This window comes from Thermobia domestica, chromosome 16 (assembly GCF_964235325.1).
Source record: "Thermobia domestica chromosome 16, izTheDome1.hap1.1, whole genome shotgun sequence".
Lineage (NCBI taxonomy): Eukaryota > Metazoa > Arthropoda > Insecta > Zygentoma > Lepismatidae > Thermobia > Thermobia domestica.
The window spans coordinates 109,135,666-109,163,141 of NC_137469.1; the positions used below are offsets into that span (position 1 = coordinate 109,135,666).

The 27,476-nt window shown below is 36.3% G+C and overlaps 2 protein-coding genes across 5 annotated transcripts in view; one reads left to right on the forward strand and one right to left on the reverse strand.

Annotated features, from left to right (window-relative positions):
• LOC145673333 (MAP kinase-interacting serine/threonine-protein kinase 1-like) overlaps positions 1–27,476 on the reverse strand; it is a 244,304-nt gene that overhangs the window by 149,294 nt on the left and 67,534 nt on the right. The window contains exon 1 of one of the 4 annotated variants that reach the window (XM_081742937.1): positions 7,910–8,050. The exons of 2 other annotated variants lie outside the window; for them this stretch is intronic. The gene's annotated coding sequence lies outside the window, so the exon portion shown is untranslated. Of the gene's footprint in view, positions 1–7,909; positions 8,051–27,476 lie in introns of those variants that run through there. One more of the 4 variants, XM_081742938.1, reaches the window with a different exon arrangement.
• Positions 18,199–27,476, forward strand: part of LOC145673334 (U11/U12 small nuclear ribonucleoprotein 25 kDa protein) — a 93,233-nt gene continuing 83,955 nt past the window's right edge. The window contains exon 1 of the mRNA XM_081742942.1: positions 18,199–18,319. The gene's annotated coding sequence lies outside the window, so the exon portion shown is untranslated. The remainder of the gene's footprint in view (positions 18,320–27,476) is intronic.

Here is a 27,476-nt window from a genome sequence, read left to right on the forward strand (position 1 = left end):
GTGCAGCAAGCAGTTGTAGGAAAACATGTGCTTTTCTCAATATGCTTTAAAATATTTATATATTTTTTTTCAGTTCGACAAAACGCTAGAACTTACTTGCTTCTTTCGTGTATCCAGGAACGAAAATACTAAAATCTTTATCACAGACACGTTGGTCAGCACGAGAAGAGGCTTGTACATGTATATATGAAAACTGGGATATTGTAATTCAAACCCTTACTCATGTAAGCGATGATCCTTTTGAGAAACCTCTAGTTCGAAATGAGGACTTATCCCTCTTGAATCAACTAAGCAGGCTGAAAACAGCTTTCATGCTCACTTTTTGGAATGATATAGTGCAGAGATTCCAGAGTGGCATCGTGAAATTACAGTGTCAACATAGATTTAACAATAGTACATGTTGAATCACTTGTGAACTTCATAACTTCTCCTCGTGACATGTTCGACTCTTATGAGGAAAAATCCATGGAGAAAACTGATATGGATTACGATTGTACTTATAAAAGGTTTAGAAAACGTAACATTCAAGCCGATGAAGTAAGAGACTATGAGGTTGTTCTAACAGGAAGAGAAAAATTTAAAGTTGAGGTGTTTCTTCCTATTCTTGATAAATTGCACGTTGAATTAATTAGAAGAAAGGAAAACTATAAAATAATGTCTGACAACTTCATATTTTTTAAGTAAGTGTTTGCAAAGTTTGTTTGTTTAGTAAGTTTCTGCAAAGTTCTTGTGTCATTTCGGAACGCGCAGCCAACCTTCAGGCTGCATATGAAACTGACCTCGAATCAATATTTTCAAATGAATGTGTATATTTTGCGGGACTTTTGAAAACCAGAGGAATCTGTGACGCACCAGCAAAAATGTTAGCATATATACGGAAAGAAAAGTTGCAGTCTGTGTTTCCAAATATGGAAATTGCATTAAGAATATTTTTGTATACTGCTGTAACAAACTGTTCAGCTGAACGTTCGTTTTCGGCTCTAAAAAGACTGAAGGCTTATCTCCGTTCAACGATGTGTAATAAAAGACTGAACGAGTTACCTATTCTCCACATCGAAGCACACATCTTGACTGATGGACACATCAACTTTGAAGAACTTATATACAAGTTTACAGCAATCAAAGTGAAACGGAAGCACCTTCATTTATGACTCGTGAATTTAATTTCTCAATACATTACATAATTTTAGGTATAGTACATAGGGTCTACATAAAATGAATTGTTTGTACTAGGCCTATTAATTTATTATTGATTTTTATACTTCACTTCTTATTTCAGTATGTTCACTAATTTTATATTAGCCTTAAAATACTGCAAATACTATTTTTCTTTTGAGAAGGGCGCACATTAAGTTTGTGCCTAGGGCGCCGAGGAAGCTTAATCCGCCACTGATTGTAACTATACTCAAATAACACGTCTTCCCTGTTACATTCGCATGATACGGCAAGAAGGCTTGTGTTTGGGCATCAACGCAAGTAGTAAAACTTCAAAATTTCCTATGCAGACTGACTGTCAACATGAAATCGGTTGTCCTCATTATTGGCTACTATCTTGGAACTATACCCGGGGCTGAATCTGATTATTACTATTGTTGTAACACGTGATAAAGACATCACGTGTAAATACGGATTAGAACAAAAAATGGTGTAAGTGATAAAAATAACGCCTCTTCCATATTATATACATATATGTAATGATGTAACGTCGGAAGTGTCCTGTAAATGGATTTATCTTTTAAGTGTAAACATTCGTTAGAACCTGATGTTTGTCTCGTCGCTGTTAGCACAGAGATCACGTTTATTGGTTTTAAGAGGTGTGGGGCATTCTCCAAGCATGTTGTCCAAACGAGATATATATGTTACGATCTGTGCTTAACAGCCAAGGTCATGTTTAGCGTTCAATTTTGGTATGTCCATGACTCAATCTACATCTATCTAATGTAAACACACTAGCAATCACGAAACAAAAGTTTCCTTTACGTAAAGGCTGGTGACAATGCTCCACACATTACTGTGTATGTTCTACTCATGTAAGATATATAACAAAGTAAATAATGTACTTGTACAGCTAACTGCTACTGAACTCTTAGTGATTTCTTTTTTAAAGAGATGCAACCTACTAAGTGCTTTGGCCGGCCAGGTGCTACACGCTGAATTAGGTGATGCGTAGAAGCGTAGTCAGCACTAGTGTTATTAAAATTATTCGAATGAATATACAGGGTGGCCCAAAAGTAGGTATATACCCCCGTATTGATCAAGTATGACATTTTAGTTTATGGGTTTATTTGCTTCGGTTCTTCCGAGCTTAAGATGTAAGTAAAAACACATTAAGAACAAATAGAAACCAAGTCTACCTGATGGAAAACAATAAGAAATTATGTGAGATGAAATAAGCTGATCAGTACGGTACTGTATACTTACTTTTGGGCCACCCTATATACAATGTCCATATGAAACCTCCCTGATTACAAATATTAATTGCGTGGAAACTATTAGTGCCAAAGAATAACGATTTGAGGTGTCTTGAAGAGCAACTCAGTTTTATTTATTTATTTATTCTTGTCTATATATGCCTTCCATATGAGCCCCGTTAGTAGCTCTCAGAATGTTCAGTCGATACTCAGTCTCCCGGTGTTGTGTAGCATGTCAGGTGTGATCGAGTTGATGGTTTCTTCAATTTTGTGACGAAAAGCAGGAATATCACGTACAGCTGTGGCGTAGACTATTTTTGACAGTCCCATGGGAAGAAATCCACAGGGGTTATGTCTGGAGTTCGCAGTGACCAAGAGTGGGTCCATCGCATCCAAATCATCGCTGTAGAAACGTTCGGTCTAAAGCCCTACGAACATCTAAACACCAGTGCGGTGGGGTACCATCTTGTTGGAATATCACGTTTGGTTGCAAAGGTAGCTATGGAAAAGCAAAGTGTTTAAACATGTGTAGATAAACGGAATCAGTTATTGTGTGCTACACGAAGAAAAATGGTCCGATACTTGTGTCGCGTCCCAAAGCTCATCACACATTCACTTTCTCGCTATCTCTGACATTCACGAACAAAGTATGGGGGTTCGGAAACCCAAATGAGCACATTGTGACTATTCACCTTGCCTCATGTATGGAAGGTTGCCTCGCCACTGAAAATCATCCTTCCCAAATAATCGGGTTTATTTTTGGTCCGTTCCAGGATCTCCATTGCAAACATGGTTCATTTTAGTAGGTCATCGGGCTGTAGCGCCTGAACGATTTGCACCTTATATGCATACAAACACAGTCTTTTAAGGAGCACCTTATAGTCCGTTGAACGTGGGATGTTCAGCTCGTATGACGCTCTGCGAACTGATTTTGTTGGACTTCTAGTGAAAACCTCCCTGACCTCATCCACAGTTTCCTCAGACGTTCGTGCTTTGCCCGAGCCAGGCTGTCGGTTGACACTCCCCGTGGCTAAGAACTTCTCAAACCATGTTTTAATGGTCTTGACGTCTGGTGGGTCTCGTTGGTACTTTTATCTGAAGTTCCTTTGCACAGTAATTGGTAATTTAGTTTCAGTCAACCACTGTGCTCTCTTATGCTATCATGATCTTTGTTCATGAACATCTGCAACAAATAACAATCATAAAAAAAAAGTTGCTCTTTAAGATGCCGCAAACCGTTCTTCTCAGGCACTAATAGTTTCCATGCAATTAATATTTGTAGGGGGCGCGGTGGCTCAATGATAGAGCGTTCACCTCCGGTGCTTGGAATCCCTGGTTCGATCCCAGCTCGCGCCGTGTGGACTTTGTGGTGGACAAACATCGTGCTTGTGGGTTTTCTCAGGGTTCTCCCGTTTCCTCCCACTTTTTTCATTCCACCATTTCACTCATCATCACCGTCTCCTTTAGCCTCACTGGCATAACCGTAGGACGTAAAAGTTAAGGATTTCATTTCATTTTCATTTTCAATATTCGAAGAATACATTATTGGAATTTTAAGAATACTAGTCAGCATATGGATTTTAATACCATTATTTGTGTTGGAATTTCAGTAATTCTTAAACTACCTTACATTGTTGGGTCAACAACGGAATTTTGCGCCTCTATCCGAGATCGAGCTCAATCGACGTCACTTCTCTCAGGCATCGCAAGCGTAACTGCAAAAGGCCCATGAAACATATTCTTTAATGTTTCCCCGCTTGAATGAATGAATGAAAAAAAAAAAAAAACGGTGTGAAAAGCTTTACTAGAGATTTATAAAGCAAATTCCGAAGGTTGACACCATGGTACAGGTCTGTACCAAAAGTCCCTAAAGGGTTAAGAAATACCTACTGTGTATTACTCCCTGTGATGGATGGTATACTATTCCATAAGTTTATTAGTTCCAGTCGATTCAAAGTTTCCATTTAAGGCCGTCAACGTCGCTTAAGCAGGTCAATCAACGTGAGAGCAGTGCTAAAGATCAAACGTTGATTCGGCTGACGTGGACAATAATGACACTTGCCTCATGATAATTTACTTCCACTAGATAGGTTTATTTTTTTAACAGTTACCTAATTTGAACTAGTGCTAGGCACAAAACCGTTTTCTGTTCCGATTTTTAGAAAGAAAGTGGTTTTCGAAAACTTTCAAGAAAACTGGTTTGATTTTCTATCAAAATCTTTCTGCTTCTTTATTAAATTGTTTGGAAACGAGTACTCAAGGAACGAGAACAAATACTGGCGTCGGCGAAAATCACACTGGTTTCAAGCAAAGTCAGAACTTTTGGAAAAAGCGGAAAACTGTTTCGGTTAAAACTGAACAGATTTTACGAAAAAATCGAAATGTCCGTTTTTCCACAAATCGGTTTTCGGTTTTTATATATTAAAAAAAAACTGTTTTGCTCATCCTTAATTTAAACATTTTTATTAACTGTAGAACAAAAATGCCATGTAACGAGCATATAGTAGCATCAAGCATACTTTACGTATTTTACTGCATTAGTAAGAAATGTAGTTATGTTTCTATTTACGAGTATTGTTTATGCGACTGACAAACAACAGGGCGTGATAGATTCAGACTACAAAGACAGTGATCTATACGGAAACTAGAAAATAATAATAATAATAATAATAATAATAATAATAATAATAATAATAATAATAATAATAATAATAATAAAACTTATAATTTGGCCTTAAATGAAATGTATAAATCGTATGATTTAAACAAAACATTAGACACTTCCAATGTTATGCTATACTGTTTACTTATGAGTCTACATCTAATCTTTAAATGGTAATTAAAGTTAAAAAAAAAAAAAAATCGAAGCGAAACCATCTTCCAGGCTTCCCAAGGCCAGGTAAATACGGAACACTCGAAATGTAGCCAACCTTCAACGAAGACAACACAGTTACTAACCTTCAAAGGCAATAGCTTCCAAACTATATTAACAAAAAGCTCCTCAATTTGCTTTAAGAAAAAAAGAAATCACAAACAAGAAAGCTTTTGTGTAAACACAAAAAAAAGTTAAAAGAACTGCCGCGGGTTATCGGATACATTTTTCTTTTTGTGTTAAATACGATGCTTGTATAATGAGATTACTTTTATTCCAGTTGTCAAGGAGTCATGCAATCGTGAAGAGTGAATATACAGATCTGTTTAATTGTACGGGTACTTACAAGCATGAAGAAATTACGCCGAGGTCAAGTGAAGGTACGATGCTTGGTGGTACTTCGATATATTAAAATAATAATAATAATAATAAAAGTTCTATATAACCTAGATGAACGTTGTGTGCACCGATCTGATGCAGCACAGTGGCTAAGGTCGCTTCATATTAATGTGATGAGAATTAAATCAATATTGTTCACTATGCCTGCAAACTAGAAAAAAATACGATGAATCAAAATAATTATGAAAGGGGCTCAAGGTATATATGACAGTTTTAAGAGTGGTTCGGTATTAATTCAACAATCACAAGCTTAGTCAAAAGGACAAATGAGAATTACAAGGAATATTTTGAGAATCTCGACAAAATAGCGTTTATAGTTTTCGTCTCCGAGTTTCTTAGTTTTCTCCTAAATTTTTACTTCACAAATCTACTTTTATTAATCCATCTCATTTAGCCTTAAGGGCATAGTGGATTGTAAAGGCATTTAAAAAAATCGAACTCGATCCTCCATGAGTGGCCCCGTGTGGCGTCGTCACTAACGCTCTTGCCTTTTGGTGCGAGCGGTCCCGGGTTCGATTTCCGGTGGGGACACTCGGTCGTAAAAGTGTAGCACCGATTTCAGGCCAGCTATCTTGAGTGAGGCTTTTCCTGGGTTTTCCTCATTCACACCAGGCAAATGTTAGGGTAGTACCTAACATAATAGCCCCAGGCCGCTTCTTTCCTTTCCTTTCATCGGATAGTGTGCTCGCCGAGGAACGTCATCCCTCATCTGCGTGAAGGGCTAAATAGCCTTCGATGCCGATAGCCCAGAAATCTAATTCCTAATTCGATCCTCCATGATTCTGAGGTATACATTGTAGCTCAATCTCATGAAAATGAGTTAGTTTTCAAATGATTATCGACATATACAGTTGTAATAGGGTTTCACTCTCTTAGTGTAACAATTTGATACACAGTATCAACATTTTGTTTAGTAATCGAGAAGGTCACGTTCGAATGCCGTAGCTGGTCAATCTGATTTTACAAGATATTTCTTAGTTCTACCAGACAAAATCTGGAATAGTTTCTTTAAATCTTAGCCGAATTCGAAAGATATTTCTAAATTTCACTGTTAAAGCTTCTAGTGTAAAATAACTAACAGCTGTAACTATATGTATAAAAATATGTATAACTCGAAAGAGTAACATTTTGACAATTCTAATACATTCAATGAAATCCTACGATGATACAACTTATATTATACTTAGTCTTCGTGGAACTGACCAAAAGCAAAGGTGAAGCACAATTTATATGTGAAATATATCTTTTTTTTGAAGATAATTTATTCTGTGCTACAGAGCCGTAACAGTTACGTTGTCCTGTAGTTCAACTCTTTTAGAAACGTGCATTTGTAGTGGGGAACGGCCTGTTGCAGTAAGACCCAAAATCCTATCATATGAAGAGTTGATTTGGATAAGAGCTTATGAAACAAATTTGGAATTTTACAGGGCAAACTTTTCTGTTTGGCTCTCGCGTTTTACAGATTATATGCTGTAATTCTGATTGTTTCCCACGAGAACTTAAAAAGGACCTCTTCTGTAAAATTTCAAATTTGCTACACGAGTCCTTCACCAAATCAACCTTTGATACTTTGGAATGCATCAACTATTTTTGGCGCGCCAAAGTGATTTAGCTAGTGAATATATAAGAGAGAAAAGAAAGAGGCTCTTTGTTTAATATAATCATATTTTCATACCAACCTATAGAGCGTTAAAAAAAATGCATTACGAGTCAAGATCAATCTAGGTTAGTACCAACAATCTGCTATGATTCTTGTTATTAGATCATGACAATTCGACTTTGTCCTAATGTGAAGGACAGTTTAACTGAAGGAGCTGGTATATATTATTTACAAATATTGTACATAGATTATTCTAAAAAAAAAAAAAAAAAAAAAGGAAAAACACCCATTTTAAATTAATTACTTTCGTTCAAAAAAGTAGCCAAGGCCGAGCTAATATGCTGCCACAAGACACACTGAATTCTACACGAAATGTACGTTATTACGTTTATAAATACAACATCGCATTGTATTAACACGTAACACATATTATCGTAACGTTTTAAGATAGCCTGCCCAAGAATGTATGGCTTTAGACCACAATATCTTTGATTTAGAAAACGAGCTATTTTGGTTTGGTAACTAGGGTCAAAGACACAGAAAATTGGTAATTTAAGTGCAACTGCACGTTCGCTAGGTGTTTCAACTCACCAACTTCTTTGCATATTTTACGTTACACATACTCACGTAAGTATTAACGTCGCCCCACTGACATGAGGATTTCAAGACATAGTCTACCCTCTCCGTGGAAAGGAAAACAAAAGCTCTCTTCCGCGGTTTTCGACTGTCTGCATACGTCCTCCTGGCACAAGTCCCCTGGTTCGATGACCCGATGTGAGCTAAAATCTACCACTGACGTCACATGCTGTACATACAATTTGTAGTACAACAACCGGAGCGATGTGGTGCAAAGGGGGAAATACATCGCACGACTACACCCACATACAAAAAAGGAATTCTGAATACACTATCTTTCAGCTTCTTTTAATAACACTACAAGCAACTGAATTATCACAAGATTTTGAAATACACGTTAAGACACACACATCCCATGATTTACAATAGGAATCCACGAATAACTTTGTGATCTAAATAGCTGCAACAAATAAGGTTTATATTGAAGTTCGTTTAGCGACCTAATGATTGTACCACACAAATACAGGGTGTTTCAAAACAACACCGACAACGTTTGGGAGGTGATTCCTGATAACAATGTAAGACGAAAAGTATAAACCAACCTGGGTACACAAATGCTTCCTTTCGGAGTTATAGGCTGCCAAAAATCCATAGCTCCAAACTATGGAACCTACCGTAGTCGGGTCAAAACTTCGCTTAGGAACTAACATGTGAGCTATCCGAAAATGCATGTTTCACAATTCTAAGATACTCACGCAACAATTTTTATAGAGGAAGTTTGGATAGGAGCATATCATTTGAAGTATTCATCAACTACCTCTGTAAAAATTGTTGCGGAAGTACCACAGGATTCTGAAACTTGTATATTTGGGTAGCGAACATACTAGTTCCTAAGTAAAGCCTTGACCCGGCTACAGTAGGTCCCATATTTTTTTGGAGCTATGGACCTTTAAAGTTCAATTTTTCATGTTTTCGGCAGCCTGTAACTTCGAAAGGAAGCATTTGTGCACCCAGGTTGGTCTATACTTTTTGTCTTATATTGGTGTGAGGAATCACCTCCCAAACGTTGTCGGTGTTGTTTTAAAACACTCTGTTTACCCAAACTAGAATTGGAGCTACACTAGAAGTGATCGACTCTCCATTCAGATACGTCGGGACACGTTGACCATCTTCGAATACATACAACTAATGCCACAAACAATCAATTTATAGAAAGGTTATTTCTTGTTAATAAGATTTCACCTTCCTTTTTAGCATAGAGATGTTTAGGATACTGATTACAGTTTAACGCAAAATCGGCACATGTATTTAGACCGAAATCGAACTGTGTTTCCCCACAACAAAAGCTGGAATACTACCTATGAAGACTTTATGATCAACCCTGTGAGAAGTAAGAACGAATTAAAATCCTACCACTTGCCTTTGCTAATTGAAGATGTAATTTCAATTAAGAAATGGATGTACTCTACAGTAAGAGATGAGTAATTCTCCGATCATGGATGGTTATATGGGTAGTATGTGATCTGTTCCTGTTCAGGTCAGAAAGTTCCAGGCCCGAATTCATGACTACTTTTAGTGCCTTACTTAATTTTTGTTTTTCCCGTATTTAAATTGGTCAAGAGTGCATGCATACTGTATTTTCTCAAATACGGTAATAGAACCATTGTTCCCGCAACATTTTTGTTATTTATAATCAACTTTCAAGTTTCTGTAATACAACAGAACACAAAAGAGAGACAATCTCACGGAAAGGAGCTTTTGTTTATTTGTTTCATGAAGGGAGAGTACGGTAGCTCAATGGTAGAGCTTTACTTCTGGTGCATAGGGTCCTTAATCCGATCCCCGGCCAAGCAAGTTGGAAAACATCGTCTCCGTAGGTTTTTACGGGGTATTCCCGTTTCCTCCCACATCCTCATTTCACCCATTCTTCCATCATCATTCATTTGCCTTAATTATCCGTCTCCCTTAGTCTAAAGGGGATAATCACGGGACATTACACTGGAAGATTTTTTATGAAGAGTCATTGAGCTGAAGATGTATCACTATACAAATGCTTAAACAAAATAAAGCCTGAATCTTTTACAGAGATGAGGATTACAATGTCATTTTTTTTTTTTTTTTTTTTTAAATTTTGGACTACATACTGGAATTAAAGTTCTGCTGCGCTTTTTGAACTTTATTTAGTCACATGTATTGGAAATCAATATAGCGTTTTACATGGAAATGTACGTGCATAACTACGTTAGAAAGCATAACGGGTATTTCTCTAATGTGCTGAAGGCATACCGCCTCTGGTGTTTTACTAATCAAGACATACCGTCACTGGAGAGTACATGCTAAATGCCTTTAATAAATCCATATACACAGTAATTGACGAATTGCTTTGCACGTAAGATGATTTTATTTTTTACGTAGAAATAATTTCTAAGCTGACAACACCGACATCATCTTCCTACCTTTTGTTTTTAGTGTCTTCAAAGAAGTTAATCTAGTTTATATTTAGATGTGCCATATTGAATTGTTTCTTTGATATGTATGTGTGTGTCTTTTTGCCTCAATGCATATAAATGCCTGTTTTGAGCATGGGTGGGTTTAGTTGTCAGCTGTGGGAGCGGACCATCTAGGCGTTTGAAATACCCCACAGTCGAGTGGGGGACCTGGAGTTTTTCCGCAAGAAATTATTAATATCCTCATTCGCTTTTTGAGCATTTTCGTGTATAATTCTCCATAATACAACATAAGGGGATATTTTTTTTCTTCAGAAAGTTGAAGGGGATCAGTCTCTCCATGCCCCCCCCCCCCCGCTACTATAGAGAGGCTCTCCAATGGTTTTCAGTCATTATGTAAACAGAAATGCTATCTTTTAAGCAACATACCCTCACTGTATTTCAACATGTAGCTAGCCGGTATGTCGAATCAAAATCATAACAAAACATACCGCCTCTTTTTTTTTTTTTTTTTTTTTTCACTTCGAACACTGATAATACCACTTCTAATTGTTGCTTCATCGATCCTGATTTATTCATGCATTTGTGTGTCCAATTGTTTTCTACGATCCTAAGTTCAATTTTCAGTGAAAACGTGATAATCTCATGTTAACTAATTCTACGATGACAACCCTATAAGTGCATCGCTACAGAGATCAATCGCATCGAATTCTACCATGGCACAATTCTACCATTGAATGGAAATTCTGAGTGTTCAGGTAGTTAAAAATATTATTGGGTAGTACTTGTTAGAAAATCTGTGTTATCGCTCTTACTAATGTATTTTGTAAATTGAAAATACTGCTGAGTCCCAAAATGCAATCTGGAATTCATATATTTAGTCCCCCCGTCCCCGATTCGTATGCGTCTCGTTTTTGCAAGTAAATATTTTGGTCACCTTGCTACTTAGTGCTACAGTATATTATTTGCGACATTAGCTCCATTAAATCCATGGGTCCCTCAATTTTATAACTGAAAAGAAAGAAAGAATTATTCACCAATTTGGCTATTCATCTATTCATTCTTTATACTGCATTACTTTGTTTTGTTTTTGCTCTTCTTCGACGCGGCGAACAGTGAATAATTCATGAGCAATAAGTGTTATCTCCACAAGCTTTGTATTTTACGACCTTGGGTGGTACCGTGCACGGGAATTGGATAGAATTACCGACCTTGTGACGCACGTAGTTGACCTATTGTGACCACTTCCTCCTATCCCGTCCTACGTGTCGGACGACTCGCAGGACATTTCACTTCAGCTGTGTTCAATTCAAATCTTCAACTTTTTTTTATGATCTCTACACAGTCTCCATGCACTTGGTCAAAGCTTCAATCGCAGTTATTTTTGGCTTTCCAGATCGGCGCTGACTACCTCTCAATTGAAGTACAGTTGAGCCACGGTAATTTGAGTTGGATTGGGATGGAAGCCACTTCGGTTTATACACAACAGGAGATACTCAATTTATATAGTATAAAACAAGTTTGATTAATTTCACATTATGAAACTACATTGAATCCCAAACTATGCAAATTTGATACTAAAACAGAAAATGTCACTGCTGTAACTCCCGGATGCATTAGAAGGATAAGGTCAGATACAGACCTTTTCTTCAGACTCTGAATCCATATCGAAATACAGTTTCGAACTATTACGTTTATTACTATACAGGAACCAATACTGAAACTTTGTTGTGTACTAATGTTTACTACTTCAGATTTAAAATGAAATGTAATGAAATCTTTCAATTATACGTTCCACAGTTATGCCGCCTAGGCTAAAGGAGACGGTGATGAGAAATTAATGAAATGGTGAAATGAAGAAAGTGGGAGGAAACGGGAGGACCCCAAGAAATCCCACGCACACGTTATATGTCCACCACGAAGCCCACTTGGTGCGAGCTGGAATCTAACCAGAGACCCCACGCACCACAGGTGAATGCTCTACCACTGAGGCACCATGCCTCATACTTCAGATTTCTGTAGAAGAACACGAACTGATGAATTCATATCAAAAAGCCATTACTTGTTATCTTTTACCGATTTTGGTCTGAGACAAACTGCAACCAGAAGGCAACAAAGGAATGAAGTTCGATTTTAGTACACAGATAATGAAACCAGCATTTATTCTTGGGACGGTGAATCAATTGCAGAAATCGGCTTCTTGCTATATTTTGCGGTTTTTGCTTTAGGACGCGACGATCAATGTTAAAACCGGAAATGATATATTTCTACTATTTCCAGTCTTAATAGAAGGTTAACGGAGGCGACGGAACCTAATGTTCGGAATTCTGACTTGATTCCAAGAAACGTTTCTAATTATTTCTTGCCGTTTTTGCTCTGACATCTGTCAACAGACAGACGAACATAGCCGTTTCCCCGTAAGTTACCATACTTACGAACAGCAGAATTTAAAAGTCTAATAAACTATTCTGTATTTATTTCTAAACCAACTTATTATTACAACTAATTCATAAGAACTTTAAACTGCCTAGGTACTATTTAAAATCTGACTTCAAGGGCGAGCTGGGAACGGGGCACTCGGATTTTTCGTGAGGCTACAGTATAATTGTAAAAAAAAAAAAAAAATAAAATAAAATAAAATAAATATATATATATATATATATATATATATATATATATATATATATATATATATATATATATATATATATATATATTGAGACTACCGTAACTCATCAATTAACTGCCCCACGGTTTTATTGTTGAAATCGGTAATTTTGACTCCATCGGGAATCGAATCCAAGACTACGAGCACAAAAAACACGTGCGATAATCATTAGGTTCCTAATACACTTTCTACAATATTTATTTTCTTCCAGTGAAACCCATTGAGTCAAACAGTTTAGCAATCAGAATTACTGTATACATGGAAACCTACAGCAAGCCTTTTCTGTATTTTCACATATTTGCATTTCCCAGTTATGATATTTTTGTAACAAACTGAAATACATGTATTCGTTTCTCCTACTTGATTTCACCTTTTCAGGCACGGGATTCTTTAGTTACGTAATAATTTAAATAATAACAGTGATCATGCTATGTTATTTCCAAAATTAAATTATTCTAATTAAACATAACTCTGGTCTAGTTCAAAATTTAAAGGACACTTTTACCTAATGGGAATTATTGAATAATAATACGTGATATACCCAGGCCCGTATTTAGGTAAGTGCTATTCTATGCTCGAGCACAGGGCGGCAAAATTTTGGAATTCTTTTTAAGATTCATAATAAAGTAATATTTAAAACTAGCAACCCGTAGAGTCCCGCACAAGAGCGAGAAAATATGTTAATTTGTTTATTTCGCTCTAATTACGGTAGTTATTAATTAGCTAGCATATCTGATTATTTTTAAAGTCATCCTCTCCCATCTCAAGAAGTGAGGATGAACATGAACGTCGTGAAAATCCGGCAGTTATCTTCCTTATTTTCGACGTCGAAATCGCTCTTCTCTTACCTATAACAATCACTATTATTAATAACACTTATATACCATTAAACTCAGCGACATCGAAAACTATGAATTCAACACTAATATATATATATATATATATATATATATATATATATATATATATATATATGTCCTTTTCTCTTATTTTTTAAAATCTCACCCTTTCTTGGGGAGTAGAGTATGACCTTGAAGTTGAATTGGATTAAAACTTCACTCTTCATCTCAGCGACCCCAAAAACTATGAATTCAACTCTAATATTGGCCGTTTTCGGAGGGGGGGAATCATTTAGAGTATTGGGGCGCACAATATATAAATACGGACCTGGATATACCTAACGGAAATTATATTTTGTACTTAAATATAAATTGTACAACATAATAAAATATCCTGCACTACAGAAATGAAAGGCACATTTAAACGGACATATTAAAAAAAAAAAAAACAAACAAAAAAAAAACAATGTTTTTAACGATATCCTAGTGTTGATCTAGTGCAGAGATGTGTTGAAATACTCTACAAGTGCTTATGTTTTGTCATTTGACAGTCACGTTTGACAATTTAAGATTTGATTAGTAATTTGTTTTTGGTTACTTTGGGAAATAAGAAAAATCAAACGATAATGGAGACAAGATCCTAGATATTTTATAAACACAATATTAAATAAGCTATTAAAAAATGAAATGAAATCTTAGTTTTACGTCCCACGGTTATGCCGGTTAGGCTAAAGGAGACGGTGATGATGAGTAATGAATGAAATGGTGGAATGAAGAAAGTGGGAGGAAACGGGAGAACCCCGAGAAAACCCAGGTATACGGTGTTTGTCCACCACAAAGTTCACTTGGCGGGGGCTGGGATCGAACCCGCAACCTCAAGCACCAGAGGTGAGCGCTCTACCACTGAGCCACTGCGGCCCCCCAAATAAGCTATTAACACAAAGTAGTTGATAAGTATTTTCTTCTACGTTACTTTGGACTACAATGGTGATTAATTAAATCTGACGATTACTTCATTACTTTCCTGAGGTTACAGAGCTATCGCTATCACAAGGGGATGATAATCTGAGAAAATTCTAATATCCGATCAAATCTTTTGTTAGCTCTCTGTGAATGCATAGTTCAATCACTTTACAAAGCCCAACATTCTGAACAAATGAAAAGAAATTTATAGTTTTACATGCCAAGGTTATGTCCTTTAGGCTAAACGATTAGGCCTAATGTAAGTGAATGATTATAAAATAATTGGTAGAATGATAATGTGGGATGTAACAGAAGAACCCGAGAAAATCCACATGGATTCCTCGGACCAGAGATGAGCGCTCTACCCCTTAGCCACCGTAATTCAGTTTGGAACAAATATTATCCTTTAGCAATTTATTATCTATTAATATGAAAATTTAGCCTAATGAAAGTTAATGAATATTAAGTGGACTAAAAGAAATTATGTAAACAGAGCTTTGTGTCTACTACTTATGGTGAGACAGAGAGCAGTGTCGCTCCAGCATCTTAGATTTAAATGTATGCACAAATGGGACTAACTGATCTTACATAAATGTTCCTCAAGAGTTTACCTCAGTCGGATCAACCAATTTGGCGGTACTCTTCCGATGGAAATGTACCACTGGAAGGATATTATTCTTCAGACAGTAAAAGTAAATAGGTTTAACCTCTGAATACAAACCATAATGATAATAAAAATAGAGGTACGTAATAATAGTGACCGTGTGCGAACTATATGAAACGGAAATAACAGTTACTTGGATGCATTACAGAGTCATTCTCAAGGGAAAACGTGTTATAACTACGAAAGAGAGGTCATCTAGTCACCCAACTGGCCAGTTAAGAACTGTCCTCAGGTACTCCTACAATCATTACACCGTTAGAAGGTTGAATAGCGCCATGAGCTGACAAGCTGGATGTCGCAATGCGTAATTTTCTGATGAACAGGGAACAACCTTAGACAGCGACACTGAACGAAATGAAGGGAGACGTAATCATTTTAGTTTCGTCTTTTTCACTGTTTTCCAGAAGTAACTTGCACTATTATTTACGATATAAGAAACAGTGAAAATATTGCACGAGTTCTAATAAATTAGTGTTGTATACTACAACGTGTAAATTACCATATTATTGTGCACCTAAAAGCAGCAATAGCATATGCAAGAGGGTTCGGAGTTTTAACTTCAATTGAGCAAGATATTATGCAAATATAAACATTAAGGTAGGTATACAAACTCCTAAAATTATACATGAACTTAGGAGCTTGAATCCTCCCCTTGAACAACTTCTGCATACGCCAATGAAAAGGCTGAATAGCAATCTAAGTAGCTAGAGGCTAAAAAAAGATTCTAAATTTAGTTAAAGATAAAATGTATACCTAGGTATTGAGTGCAAGTTTTCTACAACCATCAGCAAAAATACGTACACTTACCCTACATGTTATTTTGCCAACATTCGATTAAGAGATTGGAACTGTCATAATGATGTCCTTTCTTCAACGGAAACTGTTTGTGGTAGGGGTCCTTACTTTCGGTGGTAAGTGTACTTCCTTCGTGTGTTGTATTGTATTGAGAATTTTGCGAGAGGGAACTTAGGTTTGGCGAAGCCACAGTACGAAGATTTACAGGGCGTTTCAAAAGTCTGGACTGATATTTACATATAAAAAATGAACGAACTGGGGATAGTGGATGTTTCGAGTGAGCACGTAACACCGTGCGCCCCCTTGATGTCCAGCATTTTGAAACGCTTTCATTAAAAAAAAAAAAAAAAAAAAAAAGTGATAGTTTTTTGGGGGGTGGGGGTGGAATTTACACCACTAGCGAAAAGTTTTGAAATTTATTGGAGTTGACAGAGTTGCATAAAACTATAAAGGATAATTTTTACAACACCAAATTTTGCATAATTATTTCCATCAATAAGTTTATCTGTATATCATATCCCTAAAACATAATCTGACACAATTCAGTTTGAAAACCTTGAAATGGTTACAAAAAGATCAAGATGGTGCACAGTGTTGAAGCTTCACTCCATAACATTTTCTTCCATTCATATTTGTGAATTCTATTCTACACCCTTCTAGAACTTGCTTCCAATAAAATAGTACCTAGTTATAGTACAGACTTTTGCAATACTCCGTACATTCCTTATTCTAGCTTTGGCGACGTAAAGGATATTATAATGGCTGGATATAAGGAAAGAAGTTCAATCAACAAATCGGATTCGTTTAAAGGCTAGGGAGTCGAAAAGGGATTTTCAAATTCTTGGATAGACAGAAAACTATATACCACGTGTCTGTGTTGATATAACAGGGACGAAAATTTCAACCATAAAATCAATTGGAACAAAGTGTATTGCTGGCCAACACTTGATTAAGGTCCTTTCTAGCAGAAAGCCAGAAACCGAATTCAGTACTTTAACTATACTCTATACTTTTTGTACCAATGGATTATTCAACAGTCTACGGTCATTATTCTAGTTTCAGAGGTACTCTTTCTTAAAAATCCTGAGAGTCTTGCACTTTCGAAGACGCAGTTTCAAGTGAATCCTAATGTTTCAGACGAAACAATATCGCTCGTGATTTTTTCTGTATTTCTATATACTATTACGTCTACGACATTTAATATCCACTCGCATATCGTCTTAATGTATGCATTAACATGAAATTCTCGTGAGCCATATCATTATTATTCTACACACAGAAAACACAACTTATATCCCTAGCATGTTTAACAATTCGTAATTAGGTACGGCTTTCTTTGTAACAAGTTTCACTCCAACATGTAATAGTGTTCATGATCTTTCTAAATGAACCTGGGGTCATACTACTCAAGCAATTGATGACGTGATGTTCTTACATAACATTTTGCACAGTCTCGTTATTACTCTTGTGTATATGTGTTCGTAAATATACATGATACTCGTTAGGGAAAAAAAAAAAAAATGACACATGCAAACATTAGAGGTATCTCACGCCAAGTTTTTCTGCGCACAATATTCAAATCTTAATGTTGTACCTTTGTAAGGATGAATTTAGTTATACAATTCAGCAACAATATCCGGAAACTTATTCTTTTTCTAAATGTCACGATACATTTACAAGGTGTCAAACTAATCTCTGTTTTTGATTCTGATTGGTTGTGACTACTATTTATCTCTTTATGTTGATCGTTTCTCTCCGACATCACGAGAACCTACATTCGTCAAATAGTGAAATCCCTACTACTAAGCATCCAGTACAAGTGGTCTACTCGAAAAGTTTCTGCGGTCAATATGAAAAAACGTGAACTTTTGGAAATGGCTTTATTGTTTCTCAAAGTATTAATCTTTAAGATCGATGCACTTTTGCATATGCTCAAACTAATTTTTAAAGCACTTCTTTTTTTTTTCAGTCTGACGCTGCAGAAACAGCTGTTGAAAAATGATAATTCAGGCGACACAAATCGCTCACCATGCATCTTATTTTTCGTTTGAGGGAACAAAAAGAACTTATTATGTGATAAATCAGGTAAGTACGGACAAGAGTTATTAAATTTGACTTTTTTACTGGGCAAAAAAAAAAAAAAAAAATCCAACAGTCTGGTGTGTTGAGTAGAAACTGGCGATGTCGTGGTGAAGAATGATGCGACAATCTTAGTTTATTTTACGCAATTCATTGATGACCTTTTAAAAAAAATGATTGTTGTATACCTGTCAACATTTCAGTCCTTCTACCACCTAAAGCTATGGTTGCCACATGTCAGGAATAGCCCACGAAACAAGCAATTATTTGCTTTTTAGAACTCCTCGAACAAACAACTTTTGTTGCTTTCGACTCAGGGACGTCATTTAAGGGGGGAAGGAGAGGGCAACTGATCCCCAAGAATATGAGGAATACATATATTTTAATCTACATATGTCTACTAATATACTAATACAAAACGTGAAAATCTTATGTCTGTGGTGCACTTGCCCCCTCAAGCGAAGTCTGAAATGACGCACCTGTTTTGACTCACTTTAAAAAACAAAAGTGGATTGCTGTTTTGCTTTGGGTTCTTATGAATAGTTCAAAGTTTCATCTGTCACGATATAGTACACCAAACTTGACTTTATGTATTGCTTCCATGTCATTGTTCAAGAATGCCTCAATCTCACCGTATGTAACATTCTGATTTCTCTCAATCATTTCACGACCAGCATCAACATTATTCGCAACAACAGATTTGGATGGACGAGCTTCACAAAATTCGTCACTGAGAAATGTTCGACCTCACTGGAATTCGGACAACCAATTGTACATAGTCCTATTAGGTAGAGTGTTTCATCCGGAAAAGCCAAATGAACTTGTTCGATTGTAATTTTTACCGATATGACTTCCAACACAACCTGTTGTTACATGTAACTAATAATGGTACTAGTAAAGTCAGCTGCGTATGAAGAATTTCATTAAAGGCGTTCAGGATCCCAAATTCAGATTATTTCAAGTGTTTGTATACGTATCTTTAATCTTTATTTCTCCGGTCAAATAAGTTATAATGGGCAACATCGTGTCCGTGGGTTTTCTCGGGATACTCCCGCTTCCTTCCACCAATCCACCCATCGTCTCTTAGCCTAAAGGGCATACTCGTGGGACGTTAAACTGGAAGATTTCATTTTCTGAATGTTTATTTTTGCATATCTTTCTCAAGGGGAGTATACAGAAACCTACAATATCTGGAAACCCCTTGAGTACGCCACTGAACATTTCGATTTTCGAAGTTAGACAGACATTGCAGGATTGGTGTGGGAAAGGGAGGGAGAAACATTTCATGATTTGTAAGCTACTTTATCCTGACCTTCAATTTTGCATATTGAACATGATTATCAATAATGAAACAATTAACCGAAGTTCAACTCAAAAAAGCAACTACATAATAATTTGAAGCAACTATCACTGCAATGTGCAATAGTTCGAACCAGCAGAAAACTGTGTTCATGCACGTTTTGTACAATATTAGCCACAGTACAAAAATATTTAACATTACTTTACTGAACACACAATTTTAGCGTTAGAATAAACGTTTGATGAAACTCAGTCATTTCGGAGTTTCTAATATCGAAGATTATGAAATTAGATAAGCGGAAAAGTAACTTTTACGAGTAAAGTAAAACTTCGCCCATTAATACAAAAAAATCATCGAGTTCAGAAACAAATGCAAGGGACAGTGCTTTAAAAACGTTATCACGTTTTCAAGATCATTAAGTGCGTTTTTTGTTCGTAGAAAGCGATTAGGAGCTTTTTTACATGAACAACAGGAAGAACCTAAAATATTTATTTAACCGCAAAAGTTAACAAGGACATACTATCTTCGAAATGATTATTTCAAGGATACCAGGATTAGGAAGCTTGTTATCAAAATGCATCCTATAAATTACTTTTTTTCAAGGTTCTTTATACCGTTACATAGCATGATCTGCATGAACTTATGTGTATCTTTATTCAGTGTAAATCAGTTCTTTTCATGACTCTACTCGGCATTCTCTGCTTCTAAAAGAATGTGATGCTGAAGGGAATAACTGAATATACGTTTTAAAAATAATTTTTTCTCGTCTCTGATGCTTTAAGAACTGTTCATTTGTTGAGCTACACTGGATAACACAGGATATATTAACGGAAGCTTTTACTCATTCTCTGACATTCAACTCACCATGACATACATATTTTACGTCCCACGTTTGTGTCCTGTAGACTAAAGGCGACGGATGGTTAACGAAAGTGAATAATTATGAAAGGAACTGGTGGAATGATAATATAGAAGGAAACGGGGAAAACCACGAACACGATGCTGTCCACCACAAACTCACACGACCTGGGATTGAACCAGCGACCCCTTGCACCAGACGTGAGTGCTCTATTACTGAACCATCGTGTTTCCCCCTCCCCCAACCCAGCATTCAACAGTGGTTGAAGTGTATTTTGGGTTTTACCATACTCTGGAATGCCAAAGTGCGGCCACACTTCTACCTGGATACCTTTAGAACGAACTGTCCTTACCTGGTCGATACGCTAAAAGCATATGACCTGTGCCCAGATTTAGTCATTTAAACAGAAAATGTACAGGATGTTCAGAAAATTTACCCAGACGGAAATTAATGCAGACATGTCTGTATAAATGTTGATGCATTGTAACTGTAATGTATTGCTATTACTGTATTCAAAAACAATCAGATGCATCTATTCCAACATGCCTATGGATCAAACTAAACCCCTACATGTTAGAGACACCAAATTCTATTCATTAATTCACTAGGGGCTCTGCACACACCAACAAGACTATCGATCTTAAAATATCTGTCATCAGACTTGTATATTTAAGACGTGATTCTTATGGATTGCATCAGGGAAATCAAGTATTTTTTTTAAAAATGGTCAAAGGTGTTTTCTTTCTTGCGAGAGTAAACGTCCACCATTAATCACTTGATTGTCGTTTTAAGAGGTGTATCACTTGGGGAAGGCAGGGGGCAATTACCTACCTGTGTGAGAATTATTATTATTATTATTATTATTTACACTCCCACACAGGACTTGCCTAAAGATCTTGATGAAAGATTTTGTGTAAATCAAGGGAAGTTTGAAATTCCTGTTTTAGAAAATAAAGGACTTAAATTTCTCACGAACTGCACGCCAATCTTGTGCGCGGAATGGTTTCCTACATTCCCTGGTTACATTATGATACAGTCAGAGATTATGTTTTGTTTTGATTGTATAAGGTATATCATTTGACAGGTAAAATGCTGGTGCAAGGAGCGGAATTGACTTTTCTCGCCACAGGGTTCAAGAACTGGAGGAAGGTCACAGACAAATTCAGAGCACACATTTGAAAAGCGAACTCCATTGTCCGAATAATATCCGTCTGGACATTTCCAACACAGTTAAAAATATGTACATAAAATGGTAAAAATTGTAGTTACAAACAATTTTTTGTTAGTACAATTTTTACTATTTTATATGTTTTTAACTGCGATTTAAGTGGTTGAAAATTTCTTCCCAATACCAAAATCCAGCACAAAACTGGCACTGGATTAATTAATCTTTTGATGTAAACCAAGATGCTTCTCGTAGATGGAAACCCTCACGAAAGTGTTTACAGTTGCATTATATTATTATTATGCTATTATTATTATTGTCTAACCAAATCGAATTACTGTTACATTAGGAACGTATATTCGTATTATCTTGACTATGTTACATTCCCGAGTTTATTTTCAAGACAGTAATTCAAAATCAGTTTGCCTCCCCCCCAGCTGAACTTCCGACGCCACTGATGGTACTGTTTGAAAATCTACTTTCTGAAGAGATTTTTCCCGCCCTCACTATTCAAAACAGAAACTTGAAATTTAGTACAGCCCTTAAAACTTTTCAGTTGATTTCGAGATCAGTGTATTAAACTGGGGGGTCCAGTGAGCGGCTAAAAAAAAAAAAAAAAAAAAAAAAAAAAAAAAAAAAAAAAAAAAAAATCAGGAAAAATCCCGATTTCTCTTAAAATTTCCTGCATCAGGAACACGATAAAGAAATGTAAATGGTACCGTCTGAAAGGCCGTTCTACTCTTGAGAGAATGAGAAACGAACCATGATCCTAGGATAAATAAATAAGGATGCTGCTATAGCCACTTGACAAAGTCTATAATTTACCCCAAAAAAGCCACAATTTAAAACGATTAAATCTTACAGTTTTTTTTAACAGAAACCTGGTTCGTATTTTCCTTGAGTTCCTTTATTGTACTGTACTTTCTCATGTTCAAAAATAGCTCCAACATATAGCTACCTTTCTTTTGAAAGACTTCTACATAAAACAATAGACAGCATGCTTTAAGTCTTAAAACATAAGCCGCATGAAAGGGTTCACAGGATAGAAACATTTGTTTCTGATGAATTCTGGTCATAAAGGGTACAAGCTTTTACGGCAGGATACGATACGAAATGAAAAAATGAAATCTTTAAGTTTTACGTTCCACGGTTATGCCGGTCAGGCTAAAGGAGACGGTGATGATGAGAGATGAGTGAAATGGTGGAATGAAGAAAGTGGGAGGAAACGGGAGAACCCCGAGAAAACCCACAAGCACGGCGTTTGTCCACAAAGTCCACACGGCGCAAGCTGGGATCGAACCAGGGACCCCAAGCACCGGAGGTGAACGCTCCACCACTGAGCCACCGCGCCCCCCACGATGCGATACGATACGATATACAGTACGGCTTTTAAAAGAGGTAGGCGTTCAGTTCTATTTTATTGCAACAAACAAAATGCAGTATTACATACAGATACATGCAGCCGCGGATCCACGATATGATCAAGGGAGGGACTAAACTATAGACTGCCGCATTATCCTGTGTAAAGAAAGTAAGATTGAAGCCCATTTCATCCAGTGTATACCTAAGCGTCAGGGGCGTATAGCCCATAGAGCCCTCCCCTTGAATCAGAGCCTGGGTACATATACTATTAACATAAAAAAAAAAATACAAATGAAGATTCCCAGAGGAAAAATCATGATGATGTCTTATCTTTTCAATCAGAATGATATGCGGTGAATTTATCCAGTATATTCTAAGGTACCTTACGAAGTTACATACGAATCACTTGTTCAGTCTGGGGAGCGTAACTAGCATCTTTATGGGGTAGTATTTACATAATTTTGGGGGAAATATTTCCCCATACCGTTCCTGCAATCATGGGATTGGTACTAACATATGACAAATAAGTTCGTTTAGAAACAAAATACGGTATGCCTTCTATAAATTTAAGGCAAGAGATATTCAATTGAAGCACTGCATTCATCCGTTGACAATGAATACTGATAAAACAATGACGTACTTCACGACATACAGTATATGGCAAATCTCTTGAACGAGAGCAGATATTGTCATGAAACTTATATTATATTTCTGATGTATAAGTAACTCATGAAACTTATAAGTTATATTACAGTATATACATGAACAGGAAAATTACAGATAGGCAATTCTGCTACAAGTCCCTCGTTATCCCCAACAGGAACATCATATCGGAATTTGAGACCTGTTTCATTACAAAAACACACAGTATGAACCATTGTCATTCTGCGATAATTAAATAGCTAATGGAATCCTTCATAAAATGAAGCATGTAAAACGGTTACAAAAATAAATATAAAAATGATGGGTATGGGCAATTATGAAAATCTCCCATCTACTAGAATATTTAACCAACGGATCCAAACTGTAAAATTAATTACAATTTAATAATTACAGTACAATATCGCAACAACGAAACAATACCTTTCTATTCATCTTTATAAACAGAGAAAAAAATATTAATGTAAAGGTATTTACATTGTTCGAGTAGAACATCAGGATGCGAAGACAGTACTTTTTATTTTTTTTTGTCTTTAAAAACATTATTGGAAGACAAAATCTATTAAATAATCTGTATGCTTTCAGCTAATAATTTGGCAATTTTAACCAAACCGCATAACCAAAAGCATTTTTTAAACTTATTTTCCAGCTAGTTTTCAGTTGCTGTAACATGCTTACACTGACGGTTAACCTTTACGCACAATATTTTTTTCTTTCTTCACCTCCTGGAAGAGGCACACAGCAGAACCTGAAGCTGAGTCGCAGTTTGGTTCGCATAACCGTGAACTCTCCACCCGTCACGTACTCTTTTGGCATGTTTCCCAGATTGAACTTTTATTACGTGACACCGCTCAAGCAATAAAGTAAGGAGTATTAAGACGCTTCGTCCTACATTGGCAGCATTCAGGTTAATAAGAGTATAACTTACACTAAGTAGATAGTCTACCAATAAACTATAGTCATAGATAAAAATTTCTCTCTTAATGGCAAGTGGTGTAGATTTTTTTAGAAGTAACAATAGTATTGAAACATTTAGTGACCTTGTTAAAATTTGTCAATTTTATTTTGCAATATCAAGCGTTAATGTAGCGTCTGAAAGTGTTTTCTCTAATTAACTAAGTGAAAAAAAAATCGACTTTTTAATGAGAAGTCCGACATTTTCTGAAAAAATTGTCTTGCGTTCGATAATTTAGATTTGGTAACCTCAAAACTACGTATGATTTTTGAGTAAACGTATCACTGTGTTGGAAAGTTACTGTGAAATTTACCTAATTGAATCCACGTGTGGAAATTGATACTTTGATAGACGTGATACTGTTTTAGTAATTAATACTTTATTCGGAAATAACTGCGTTCAGCAAACAAGACGAAGTTAATACTGTTAACGGTCAATATTTCAAATTAGTTTTGTTTTAATGTCACGAATCACGATTATTAATATTAGGATTATTAGTTTTAATTCAATCCCAACGATAGTCCGCCTGCGTGAAATATGCATTTTTGTTATATTCACTAATTTAAAACTGAAACAACCATTATCATAATAAAATACGAGCTATTAATGCTGCTTGTAAAGTACATGCGCATTTACTTGGCATTCTAGGTTTGCCTGATGATGAAGACAGTAATTATATAAACGATCACTGAACAACGTCAAAACATTAAATATATTGATTTAATTGAAAGATTGAGTTGACTTTGAGTTTAACGTCCCGTTCAGCAGCGATGCTATATGAGACGTGGACCTACTGTTTAACGTGGAATCCGAACCACATGAGCTTCCGCCGAGAATCGAACCCGTTAATTGAAAGGGTAGGAGGTGGAATGTTAATCTCTGAAATACAGATTATATGCTCGTATTCGTTCGCAACGTGAGGGTTTTGGAAGTGGACACACATTATGCGGTACGCAGGTTTTTCACCAAATATTTTTGCATTTGTAAACTAATTATATACGAGGGTCATTCGGAAAGTAAAGAACGTTTTGGCTAGCGCGTGCGCGTGTTCCCCCACCCCCGCTGGGTTATTGACCTGGACATGCTTTAGCCTCAGTCTGGCACCAGCTGCGATCCGCTGCGGTCTGTTATTGCTTCGCTGTGCGACTGTAAAATGTGCGATACAATTACTGATCCCGCCAAGTGTGAGGTTCCCGTAGTGTGATAAGATTTTTGAATGCAAGAAAAGTGCGTCCGATAGAAATTTATAGACAAATCACTGAGGTGTATGGAAATGTGATGAATGAAGCATCAGTTCGTAAGTGGTGCATTATGTTTAATGACGGACGGACGAATGTGCACGATGAGGAACGCTCGGGCCGGCCTTCTGTTGTGACTGACGAACTCAAAGGAAGAATTGAGCGGAAAATTCAAGAGGATAGACGATTCACTATTGATAGGCTGCACGAATTCTTTCCTGAAATTTCAAGAACTTTGTTTGCTAGTGTGATTGGTTCAACAGTTTGGCGGCAACTGTGTATGCCGAAGGCATAGAAAAACTTGTACCACAGTATGACAAGTGTTTAAATTTACACGTCGACTATGTAACTTAAGTATCACATAGTATGTAACACAAATTTCGCCTTTGTATATCAGTTATTAAAGTGTTTATACAAAAACGTTCTTTACTTTCCGAATGACCCTCGTATATATCAAATTTTGTTCGATATGCAATACGCACTTGTAACAAGTTTTTAAAACATCATTTCCACTTGTCCCAGTCACTTCACATATTCTTTGTATTTTGGAAAAATATAATTGCGAAACATTAAACTTACAATTTAATTTTATTTTATCTACCTTCCCAGGATCAGAAATTGCATTCATTGTCTCGCTACTGGTTTGATGGTAGACCAACATTCTATCTTAATGTAACGTCATGTAATTCCCCTTGAGCACGTTATCAATTAAGAGTTCAGGGGGGTAGGGAAGATGCCAACTAAAGGTTGCTGAGATTAATTCAGCTTGAGTTTTGGTTAGTAATCACGCTGGAAATTAATAGTTGACTTGATTTTCAGTTTGTTCCTTTCAGAAGCGAGGCTATATGTGACGGAACCTACTGATTAACGTGGAATCCAAACCACATGAGCTCTGTCGGGAATCGATCCCAGGTCTCCCACGCCAAAGGCGCGTACGCTAACCGTTTAGCCACGAAGGAGCTCTGGAAAATAATATTTAAACAAGGTTCCAAATAATACTAATAACCAAAAAATAACTATTTTAAATAATACGTTTTGACGTGATCATCAAGATGAAGTAACTAGCTGCAAATTTATCTTTGATTCTCGGTTCACGTTTTTTGAAGTACTGTAGTTTGTTCCGTGTAACACAAGTTTTACGCAACAAAATTTTACTAAGTGAAACTGAGTTCCAGTTACAACATTAGGTACTAAATGATCACGTGGGTAGATTTTCGAATTCAAACTACTTGAGTCGTACTACAGGGCTCTGATGGTGTCACACTTCGAAAGGTAAAATTTAATGGAGCATTATACTTTCCTTGAAAACAAACTAAAAATAAAATAAAATAATAAAAAATAAAATAAGCAAACATGAAGCTATCAAAAGCATATGGAATAAAAAAAAACATAATTTCTCATTTTTTTCACCATGTGATAAGTAGGCTATTATGCAAAGATACCAAATATTATCTGTCAAAAATCTGACGTAGGAATGAGATTAAGAAATACGTAGTTATAAATTAAGATGATACATAGTAAGTTCTTTTATTTTCTTCGCAGGCATCCATCAATGTTGCGAAATTATCAATATTTTGTAAGCTGATGAAAAAAGTATCTACATAACGACAATTATAATGCAACA